Source organism: Cupressus sempervirens, chromosome 1 (genome assembly GCF_028749045.1).
Source record: "Cupressus sempervirens isolate cs-2001-9-10 chromosome 1, ASM2874904v1, whole genome shotgun sequence".
In the NCBI taxonomy this organism is placed as follows: Eukaryota; Viridiplantae; Streptophyta; class Pinopsida; order Cupressales; family Cupressaceae; genus Cupressus; species Cupressus sempervirens.
Window position 1 is genome coordinate 641968564 of NC_143118.1, and position 12168 is coordinate 641980731.

Below are 12168 nucleotides of genomic sequence, written 5' to 3' on the forward strand. Positions count from 1 at the left end.
CCCTTGGAAATCAAAAACAAATTTGCAACACTTTCACAAAGAAATTTGGATAAAAAAGAAATCAGCAATTCAGACCAATATAAATTTGAATCAACTGAAAGGCAACAAACCAAGCAAAATTGGGAAATTCGCGATATTCAAACCCTAAAAAAAAAAAAAGATGGATGGCAATCGGTACACAGGAGAAGAAAGAAACTCCAAATTAGGCAGGAACAAAACAAATTGGGAGAAAAAATTTAGAAGCAAAAATCCTTTTATCTTCAAACTAAATACGCGCCAGAATCAGAGAATATTCATAAAATCAAGTCAAAAAAAATTCGCATCCAAAAGGAGCAGCCAGTAAAGCCACAATGGATTTCAGAAGTCAATGCCATCCCTCTAGGGCAAGGCATGGGAAAATTCTCTCAAAAAATGAAGGCACCACTTATGCACGCATTGGAAAAGAAATCGTGAATTATCAAATCCCACTAAAGAAGAATTATTGTATATCTCGCCGCATCAAAAAATAAGTCAAACAGAACCCCAAGGAAGAACTTTAGGAAAGTCTCAGTAAAATATTCCAGAAGAAAGCACAAAATGGGATGAAGTAATCATCAGTAACACATATAGTGAAAAAAGATGGGCGGATTGCAAGGATAAGGGCATCTACATGTATTGGAACGGTCCGTCAAGGAAAAGTTTTGGGCTGGTAGGTATGATATCTAAGATCTGGGGCAACAAGGTAAGTACTCTTAACTCATTTGCAGATAAATTTTGGTTCATTCTATGTCAAAATGCACAGGACAAAAAAGAAATCTTGGAAAATGATTTTCTATTTTATAGAGGGCACCATATTAAATTTCTAGATTGGAAACCAAACTCTAACAAAAATCACATTAAAAACATTGAAACTATCAAATGGATGGAGAACATAGAAATCCCAACAGAATTAATGGAGGAAAATACTATTAAAAGAATCAATAATTTGTTAGGTAATTGGAATTGAAGAAAATCAAAAAAAAAACCAATAAAATCAGGGTGTTGGTCAAAACTAATCAAAATAACAAGGTCAGCAAGAAGATCATCACAAACAGATCCATATACAATTTAATCTTCAATGAATACTCGGGAGATATATTAAAAATTGTAGATACAGACTTCACAAAATCTGGCATCAAAAATAATATTAAAGACCTAATTAACATTAAAAGGAGACTAGGCAAAATAGAAGAAAGAAAGGATAAGGATATTAACAAATCCCCAATACTAAAAGAAGATCAGAAAGAAGAAATAAAAGTAAAATCTCCTGAGAACAGGGATGAGGATTTCAGATCAGAAACAGTAAATAATGAAAATGAACTGGAAGGAACAAAGGAAATAGAAGAGAAGGAGAATATAAGCTACCAGCATTCACTTAACAAATTTAAGCAATGTAAGGATTGCCAGTTGGAAAAAGAAGTCATCAAAGAAATGGATCTGAATATCTTCAAACTAAATAAGCTTCAGCATGAAACACTCCTAATTCAAAACGATTTAATTGATCAAAGTTTATTAATAGAAGAAATTCATAAGGAACATAAAGGGAAAAGGATACTAAACATAGAAATAGGGGAGACATCAAGAATTTGTAGAAATCAAAATAAGATACAGAATCATATGGCTGACATTAATCACATCCAGAATGATAAAACAAAACAAAAAGAGCAAAGATTAGACAGAAGGAAAGAACAAGAAGCAGGAAAACTGCCAGGAAAGGCCCCCCATGAAGAAATAATAGAACAGGCGGTCATCATCCCACCAGCAGATTCAGCCCAATGGGGAAACATTACCATCAGGAAGAAAGGGAAAAAGAAGAGTTATAAGTTCTAGCAAACACCTAGTGATGGGAAAGATATGTTTGCTATAGAAACAGAGAACACAGGAACAACCCCAAAAGAATTAGTATCAGCAGAACTAGATCAAATTTGGGAGAGCGGGTTATCCGAGAGTCCAAACACAAAAGATTTCTTTAAAAAGAATGAATTATTAGAGGACAAGGAATAGCTAATCAACAAAAAGCTAATTAAAGAAATCATCATGGAGGATAGTCAGGAGGATGAGGTTTCAAATATTGTAGAAAAGGTATTAGAAGAACAAAATCTTGAAAAAATTGGTATAGTTATGAATCAGGAAGGTATGAAGACACCAATTTGTGGAAAACTAAAACAAAAATGTGGCAGAAAATCATTAAAAGAACTCAGAGAGGCTGCAGGGAAAGTAAAGGATCAGACAAAGATAATGGATGTTCTTCACATTGGGAAGGGGAAGTTCCTTCCCAAGGAGCAATGAAAATCACAACCTGGAATGCTAGGGGCCTTAATGCTCGTAGCAAAAAATGCTTACTAAAGCGTAATCTTACCTTATTTGATTTAGATATTACATTATTACAGGAAACTAAATTAAATAAAGAAGAAGGAATAATGTTGAGCTAGAAATTAGGGAAATGGAAATCAAAATTTCAGCAGGCACAAGGGGCCTTAGAAGGACTGGGTATAATATGGAATCCTAGATTAATCAATATAGAAATATTCCCACTACAAACAAGTTGGATGGGAGCTAGAATTGTAAGTACAAAATCCAAATTACAAATTGTTATAATAAATGTTTAAGGACTGACACCTACAGAAGAGAAACTTGTAGTTTGGAATGCGATCAGCACCTTCATCAACTCTTTTCCCCTAGAAATAGTCATAATAGGAGGAGACTTCAATGTAGTAACAAGTAAGGATGAAAAATAGGGGGGTAGTAACCAAAAAAACAAAGCATTGGAAGATTTTAAAGATTGGATACAGAAAGACTCTCTTATGGATATAAAAACAAAGAATGGTATATATACTTGGAATAATAGAAGAAAAGGATACTGTTATATAGTAGAAAGACTGGATAGATTTCTTTTAAAAGGATATCTTAGCACGAATAATTTGATCAATGTGGAAATTCTACCCATGGCTGGTTCAGACCATTTCCCAGTGCAAATGGAAATCAAAGAGCAGTTTAAACCTAGTAGAAATCCCTTTAAATGTGAAAAAATGTGGTTTATGGACAAAAACTTTATGGATCAGATTAGAGATTGGTGGCAGGAAGATCAGTTTGAGGGTTCAAAAATGTTTTTCCTGGTCTCCAAACTTAAAAATATAAAACAAAATATTTTAACATGGAATAATCTACATTTTAAAAACATATTTAAAGAGAAACTTGAATTAGAAGGAAAAATGAGTAAATTAAATGAAGAGATTCTAATAAAAGGTATGAATAACGAATCATATCAACTGGAAAAAGAATACCTCATTAAACACAAAGAAATTCTAGCTAAAGAAGAAATATTCTGGATGCAGAAATCCAAAGAAAAATGGCTCCTAGAAGGAGACCGAAACAAAAAAAAATTTCATAACAGTACTATAAATAATAGAAACTATAAAACCATTTCTAAAATTAGGAATCCAGAGGGGAAGCAAACCGAGAATCCAGAAGAAACTGTTGAAATATTCACCAAATATTTCTATGATACTCTTAACAATTTTGAATCATCAGATAAAGCTGCTCAAGAAGAGTTGTTAAGACACATCCCTAAGTTGATATCCAAAGAAGATAACAAATTTATTAACAAGCCCTTCACCCTTCAAGAGGTGAAATCAGCACTGTTCAGCATGAAACTGGATAAATCTCCGGGTCCAGATGGCTTCCAAGCCTTCTTTTTTCAACAGTGTTGGGACGTTCTAGGAGAAGAGTTGTGGAAAGCTTTAGAAGCTACACGGAAGGGAGGAGCAATTTTAACAGAAATCAATCATACATTCTTAACTCTCATTCCCAAAAAAAATGAAAGCGTAGTGCCAGGGGATTTCAGACCTATCGCGTTATGTAACACTATATATAAAGTATTTTCAAAGATCCTTGCTAGTCATCTCAAAAGCTTTCTTCCTAAACTCATTTCAGAAGAAAAAACTGGATTTGTCTCTGGCAGATCCATATTAGATGGCATATCTATTATATAGGAAACTATCCATTCAGTGATTAAAAATAAGGAACCTTGCATGTTGCTTAAACTAGATATCCAAAAAGCATATGATAAGGTAGATTGGAGATTCCTCTGTAAAACCTTAGAGGCCTTCGGTTTTTCCAAACAATAGATTAACATTGTTTACCAATGTATATCAACTCCTAAAATTTTGATTCTCATTAATGGAACCCCGGAAGGTTTTTTTAATAGCTTAAGGGGTATTACACAAGGAGACCCAATATCCCCATTCCTGTTTATAATAATGGTAGAAGCATTTGGAAGGGCAATCAAGGTAGCACAAGAGGAAAGTAAAATCAAAGGAGTGAAAGTCACAAATAATGTCGATAACACAACTCATCAACAATTTGCTGATGACACTATACTTACTGGAACTAGCACTTTACAAGAGACAGAGCAAATATAAAACATCTTGGAAACATACTCCAAAGCATCAAGGCAAATAATCAATGCTGAGAAATTAGAGATTTATTTCCTAAATACAAAGATAGACATTGAAAATCAAATTTGTCAAAAATTAGGCTTTAAAAAAGGAAACCTACCATTCAAATATCTAGGGATCTACCTTGACAAGAGTATGATTTCAAATCAGGGATGGGAACACATTCTCAAAAAAATTGATAACCATACTGAATCCTGGAAAGGAAGATGGTTAACTAAGGCAAGAAGGATAACAAAGATCAAAGCAATCTTAGTAGCTACCTCTTCCTATCAACTTTCATGTTCACATTTGCCCAAAAATATCAACGCTAAATTGGAAAGTAAGCTACGAAACTTCTTTTGGAAAGGATTAGAGGACAAGAAAAAAGATGCCTTAATTAGCTGGAATAAAATATGCAAACCAAAAGAATTTGGTGGATTAGGAATAAAAAACCTAGAATGGCAGAACGAAGCACTAGGAGCCAAACAAGTTTGGAGACTCTACCAAGAAAGGGATAGAAAATGGGCTAGAATATTTTTTAACAAATATCTGGACCCCTTAGAAAAAACATCATTATTTAGAACCAAAGCCCCCCCCAAGGGCTCAACAGGATGGAATTTTATTATACATAATCGTAGTTTGATCTCCAAATACCTCACATGGGATATAGGGAATGGAGAAGAAGCATTATTTTGGGAAGATTCATGGGATGGTAACCCCCTGCTGATAAGGGCAGAATTCTCTCAAGAAACAATATCTACCCTCAAAACCTTATGGGGAACAAAAGTGAAAGATTATTTAGAGGAAACTCACTCAGATATGGGTAAAATTTGGAAATGGAAACAGTTATCAAATTGTGATATTAACCAAGAAGACAAAGAGAAATTGGAAAACATACTAAAAAATAGAACCATTATACTTAAGAACAGGGAAGACAAGTTAATATGGGAAGCCTCTAAAGATGGGATATACAAAGCTAAAGAAGGATATAAAATGATCACAAATTTGCAAAAATGGGAAATAAGTTCCCTTCCCTTGAACCTATGTTGGGACACAGCTAGTCTCCCTAAAGCAGGCATGTTTCTATGGGAAGCCTTGCAAAAGAGAATATTAACAGCTGGTAGAATTCGGAAAATGGGATTTGAAGGACCATCTAGATGTATCCTTTGTAAAGAGGATGAAGAAACTATAGAACACCTCTTATATACATGCAAATTTTCTCAAGAATGTTGGTGGTGGCTTCAAAGTAAATTTAATTGGTCCTCCTCGTTAGTAAGAAGATGGGTAAATCACCTACTGGGGTGGCCTAAAGACAATCAAAAGAAAATTTATGGTAAACTCTGGAATATATCTCCGGCCATTTTTCATTGGGAAATTTGGAAAGAATGTAATCGTTGAATTTTCCAAGATCAATGTCTATCAAAACAAGCCCTATTAACAAAAATATAAGTAGCTATTTCGGAAGTAATGAACAGTGATCTCAGAAAAAGACCTAGAGAAGAAGGATCTTTCTCTGAATGGGATGCGTAAATAAAAAAATGATGGCCTTTATTAATCAATCCTCCCCTCTACTATAAAAAAAAAGAATGATTTAGCTAGACTTGAATGTAAATGGGAACCTCCACCTCCAGGATGGATTAAGCTAAATTTCGATGGGGCTTCAAGAGGAAACCCTGGGAAAGCACGAATTGGATGTATTATAAGGGACGAATCAAGCAATTGGATTATCAAAAGATCCAAGTCTCTAAACAAGGTATCAAATAATATCGCTGAACTGGAAGTAGTAGAACAAGGTATCAACCTATGTATTAAACTTAAAATCAAAAAACTTATTATAGAAGGAGATTCCCAAATCATCATCAATGCTCTTAGGAAAGGAAGTACCCCAAACTGGGTGTTAAACTCCGAACTAGAAGCTATTAACAAAGCTCTTTTAACATTTGAAGCAATAAGATATGTTCACATTTTTAGAGAAGGTAACAAAGAGGCGGATATATTAGCCAACTTAGGTACAGATGGCTTTAATACATTAGAATTTAATCATAACACTAAACCACTTTCGATAGCAATATAATCATTTTCCTTCAAGTTTTGATGAAAATAGTTATTCCACACGTTTTGGGGCAGAGTACCAAGATTGCAAAATCTCTCACCTAAGTATTTCCATCCTTTCTAAATGATGAATCAGTAAGGAAATAATGTATTCACTTGGATGTCATCGCCATTATGAGGTTTCCAGAAATTTTGATTCCACCTATTTATTCAAGGAATAAGGGTTACTTTCTCATTCACCTCAGCTTGCATTTTAGTCTCTTTCAATTAACAGATAGCAGCTTGCTCTGAGTTTCATGGATACCAACATAAGTTTGTTTCATGCATTTGAAAAATGCACCATGGCCTTTGTGGGCCGGTCACACAAGAGCACTGGAATCGTCTGTTAAGGCCCATAGATGATATGAGTCATGTAGTAGTCAGCTGTGTCTTAGGAGAAGGGGTTTTTAGCTACAAATACTCATGGAGGACTAATAGTGACATCGTTGGGCTCTAGGTAGGATGTCTAGCTAGAGCTGGGGTAGAAAAATGGAACATCATTAGGATTACCCATAATCTTTTCAAACCCTATTGGTTAGTTGGGTTGGAAATTGTTGTTGCAAATATTGATGCTCGGCTTCACATCCCTCTTCCTGAAGCCTACATGGAATTTGATGTGAACAACCCTGAAATAGGAAGAAGCCCTAGATGCCCTTACATGGTTGTTAGAGACAATGTCCAATTTTTTAAAGAATGGTCGCAAATGGAAGCGAGTATCAACTTTCTGTTAAGATGGAGGGGAATTGTTGAAGACCATGAAAGGGATTGGTTAACAACTTACCTATAGATGTATGATGCCTATATCCATCCAGATGTGGACTTTAATAATCTAGAGAATGTGGAATTCTATTTGCCAAACTATGACAGAAGTAGTAGCGGAAGATCAACATTCAAGTTTATGCCAGGTTCCACAGCCACCAACCTGCATGAAGCTACAGAAATCATAATGGTTTTTAAGATAGAATAATATTAAGATGTTAATGGGTCACATGTATAATACTCTGACCCAAATTTTGGATTTTAGCAATTTGTAGTTATGGATGTTAAGTAGATAACAGATCTAGCGAATATTCGGCCAAACTGTTAGCAGGACATATGTTAAATTAATGTCCTTATCAAACTTTTCAAAAAAACTTATGTTTCTGTACATATAAATCTATAGTAATGGAATGAATTTTAGAAATAATCTACTTTGATATCTGGATTGATTTGATCATGATATTTTGGATCCACCTTCTAAGATATGATTGTTTAAATTTAGTCTTTCATTTCCTGGTCTTTCATACATACATGAAGTTTGGGGCATAAAATTTCAAAGATTGGGCGTCCTAGAACAATAATTTTTGATCATTATGACTTCCCCTCTGGATTCGAGTGAAAATATCAAACCTAGCTTTAATAAATTCTCAAAGTGTTAAAATCAATATTAATTTAACTTATGATTAGTTTAGATTATTTAATAAAAATCTAATCTTCAATCATAAATCATTTCAATCTTATATTAATTAACTGAAATTAGTAATTAATCTATTAAAAAACATAACCAATATGTATTATCTAAATTTAATTAATCTCTTGATAAGAATTATTTTTTTTAGTTAAAACTTAATATGGGCCTCCTGGTTGTATAATGAGAAATAATTATGTTGGTTTTGTTAACCATTAACAACTTGATGTTTATGATGACTAAAGACAGATATTGTTAACATCTATACCAATTTGGAGCTTTGAGGGAAAGGAAAATTATAGATATGGATTTAATAATGAAGCTTTCACTAGGGTATGCCCCTTTTACTAATGTATAATATAGGACTGAAGTCCCGAGCAAGACTGGAGGTTTTCTTAACCCGTTCGTTCCTACCAATGCCCGTCAGAATGGGGGATCTATTTGTAAATTATAAATTTAAATTAATAAAAAATAACTATGGCCATGGCCGTTTACCGATCCAAAAAAAAATTTATTGATAATTTTATTAATTATTTATAACTAAAAATTGTTGAGATATTAATATAAGTATTTAGTTTTTGATAATCATTGATTAATTTAATTAAAAAATAGTATTAATTAATGATGAATATGGTTAAATGAAAATGGTAGATTTATTCTTAATAATATCATTTAGAATGGAATTACCTATTACTTTAACAAGATAAATAAATAACTTGCCTCTAGATTATTTTAGAAAATTGATATAAATCAAATGGGGTGATTGGACTTTTATTCAAATATGGGAAATGGGTTAAACTATATGGATTAGGATGTAACCCTTTAATTTCAAAAAATCACACTGAAATGAAGATCGAAACCTTACAATGAATTGACACTATGTGTATTCAAGATTAAATCAAATTGTGAGACTATTTTCTATTTCTATGTGTTATCTATGTTTTGGGGTTTTCAAGGTTGTCCTAGTGTTGATTAGTCCTAGGACATTTACCAGAGGCTAGGGAGTAATGTAATTGTGATGCTATGTTATTTTGATCTCAATCTTTAAACCCAACCATGGTAATGCGATGGCATGCCCTATGATGTGTTTGGATTATTGATTGTTATTACTTTCTATTCTTCTTGTGTGAAGCTGAGGTGTATGTTTATGAGATATCTGACTTAACCATTTTTGAGTCATCGATCAATTATATTTGATTTTCTTTCTAGTCGCTTTGAGAGGACTAAGGTGTTTTGAATGATTTGTTCTTGATGATGTCATGTTGTGACATATTTGACTTGACCATTTTGGAGTCTTTGATCAGTATTATTTTGGGATACTTTCCAGTTGCTCGTTGAGAATCGATGGGTATTGTGATTGGGATACTTTCCAATTGCTCGTTGAGAACCAATGGATATTGTGATTTATTTTTTATTCTTTTCAGTTACTCATGGAGAACTAATGTGATTATTGTGGATTATCTTTTGATTCTTTGCAATCACTTGTGTATGATTGTGGTGATTTTTATATGATTCTTTGATTTGTGACTTCATGAGCTTAGGGTAGGTTATCTATATGTAGTGTCGAGAAGTCATTTGCAATGGGGGCCAGGGACCCTAAGTGGTCTTGGAGGTAACCCATTGTAAGTTGTTTAATAATTGAAAACATTACACTAAATGGGGATTAAAATGAACCTAATAAGAGTCTTGTATGTTCTCACCCATGCCTTGAGTGCTAATACAAACTAGGATGGGAGTAGAGAGAACGCTTGATTGTGACCTTGTATTTTGTAGTATGCCTTGTTAGTATGAGAGGATACTAGTGGCCGCAGTGGGATCACTAGGGACCCAAGAGTCCTAAGGGACTACTCGAGTAACTCTGAGCATGATTCCTATGATGACACTTGCTCGCTTACATAGTAGATTCCTACGTGTCTTGTGTGCCTCTGGGTCTATATGTCAATCTATTTTGGAACCTTTGACTTAGTATACTTTTAGGATTCTTGGACTTAGAGAGTATTTGTATTATGTGATTTGATATCCTATTTGGGACTTGAGACTATCTCCTTAGCACAGTGGGAGTGGGTCATTTAGGTTCCACACAGTTGGGCGATAGTGCTTTTTACTCATACCATTGAGATCCATTTGTAGTCACCATGACTGGAGCTTCTTGGGATGCTTGTTTATCATGTTTAGATGATGTTATTTACTGCCACATTTCCTTATATTGATGATTAGCATGTGATAGATGATGTTATCTACTTTGTAGGATCATCTTAGGCTTTATTCTAGTATGTTAGATCTCTTTATGTGTATGTTGTAGCATGTTTTAGTAGTGACGTCCCTATTACGATAGTATCGATGATCTGATTAATGGCTTGGAATGTTATGCACTAGGGATGGCTAGGGCCCATGATGGTCTTATGATTCTATTGATAGTTGGGAGGAACTATGTACTTAGTTAGTTGTGTTTTATGATGGATAGTTGTATGGATGTATCATGTATGGTAAATGGTTTCATTTATTTCATTTTACTTTGTATCATGGATCCGAAGAGGATGATGTATTTCAATTTCTACATATGTATATTCTTTTAGCCTCTCATACCCCGTGACATGTATAGTGAATGACTGATCATTCCAAATTTCATTTTCCAAGAGGCATTCAGAATTAATGTATATTATTAAATTAGACATTGGAATTTATAATTATTCTTTCATGTGGATGTGGTAGTTGTTAGACTTAGTATTAATTAAAGTTTAATGTGACTCAACATCTTGGGATCCTCAAGGAACGTAACCTATTATGCATGTTTATGGTTGATTGTATGTTATTGCTTCCACTACTATGTGTTTGATGTGTATGATTTATCATTATTGTTTTTTAAAAAATGTTTGGAAAACTTAGTAAAACTTTAGGTTAATTCTTTTGGATCCCTTGGCGAGGCGTTACATCTGGTATCAGAGCTCGAGTTTCTACATTGGGAGCTCTAGGTATATTGGAACGCCACTAGTTGTGAACTAGTTGAACAAAATTAAAACTTTAAACTATTATGTATCTCTTTCAAACTGAAACTTGAACTAGTTGAATTGAAACTTAAACTTAAACTGTTAGTTGTATATTTTTCATAATTCAAAACTTAGACTTCAAACTGAAATTTTACATAAACCTAAATAGGTAAAACTAAAAATTGAAACCTATTCTATTTGCAAAACATGTATCTTTTATCTATGCTTTAAGGTAGTACGTCTTTGATTGTCTTTGCAAGCATTCTGTTGTTCTTGTTTAGAGTGTTTTGGGGATCTATTTCAGTATTTATTAAAGGAATGAATGTTGGATCAATATGGTTTTTGGTTCATTGTTAAACTAGAATCATATTGCTCTAAGTGTATGTTCTAGTGTTCTTAGTAAAGTCATATCCTCCCACAGGGGAAAGGGTCCAATGGGACCCACACAGAGAATCCTTAGTATTACCATTCTTGTAGGCTTCCAGGAGTAAGCCTAAGTCTAGGGGGTTGGATGTAATGTCTGCCCCTAGTTCACATTCATTTATCATTGTTGAACCCTTTTAGGCCAATTTCATGTTTGATGATTAGTAGCATTATTTAGATATTATCAAATATTGTTCTAGATTTAGTTATTATATGATGAAATTACTTGGTACTCTATATTTCATGTATGTATGATGATTATTCAGTGATTTTAGTTATTGATGATGATTAGTTAGATGGATTATTATGTGTCTTCTTATCGATACTTACCCCATATTGTATGTGTATGGTGTATGTGTTTGTTTTCTTTATGTACGACATTTCTGATGTGGTTAAGGAAGGGAGTCGTAATCACCTACTAGTCAAGATCTACATGATGCACCACTTCCTACCATTGCTTGTTTAGCTTAGAATATTGTCTCTGTACATGCATGGATTTTATGCAGATTGCAGGTACAGGGTATCGGCTTCCCTAAATTGCCAGGATGAGTGTACCCTATAGCATTATCTCAATGGTAAGAGAGGGGAGATAAATTCTTGAGTCCAAATCCTAAACCTTTAATCCATTTTTCCTAATTGAAAATTAGGACAAGTACCTAAGTCGAGTACCCTTCAAATGCATCGACTAATGTTAATTCGTGATTATAACCCTTTAGTTTGATTTTGTATGTGTTTTTCTATGATGGGTTTTAGCATTTTACTTTAT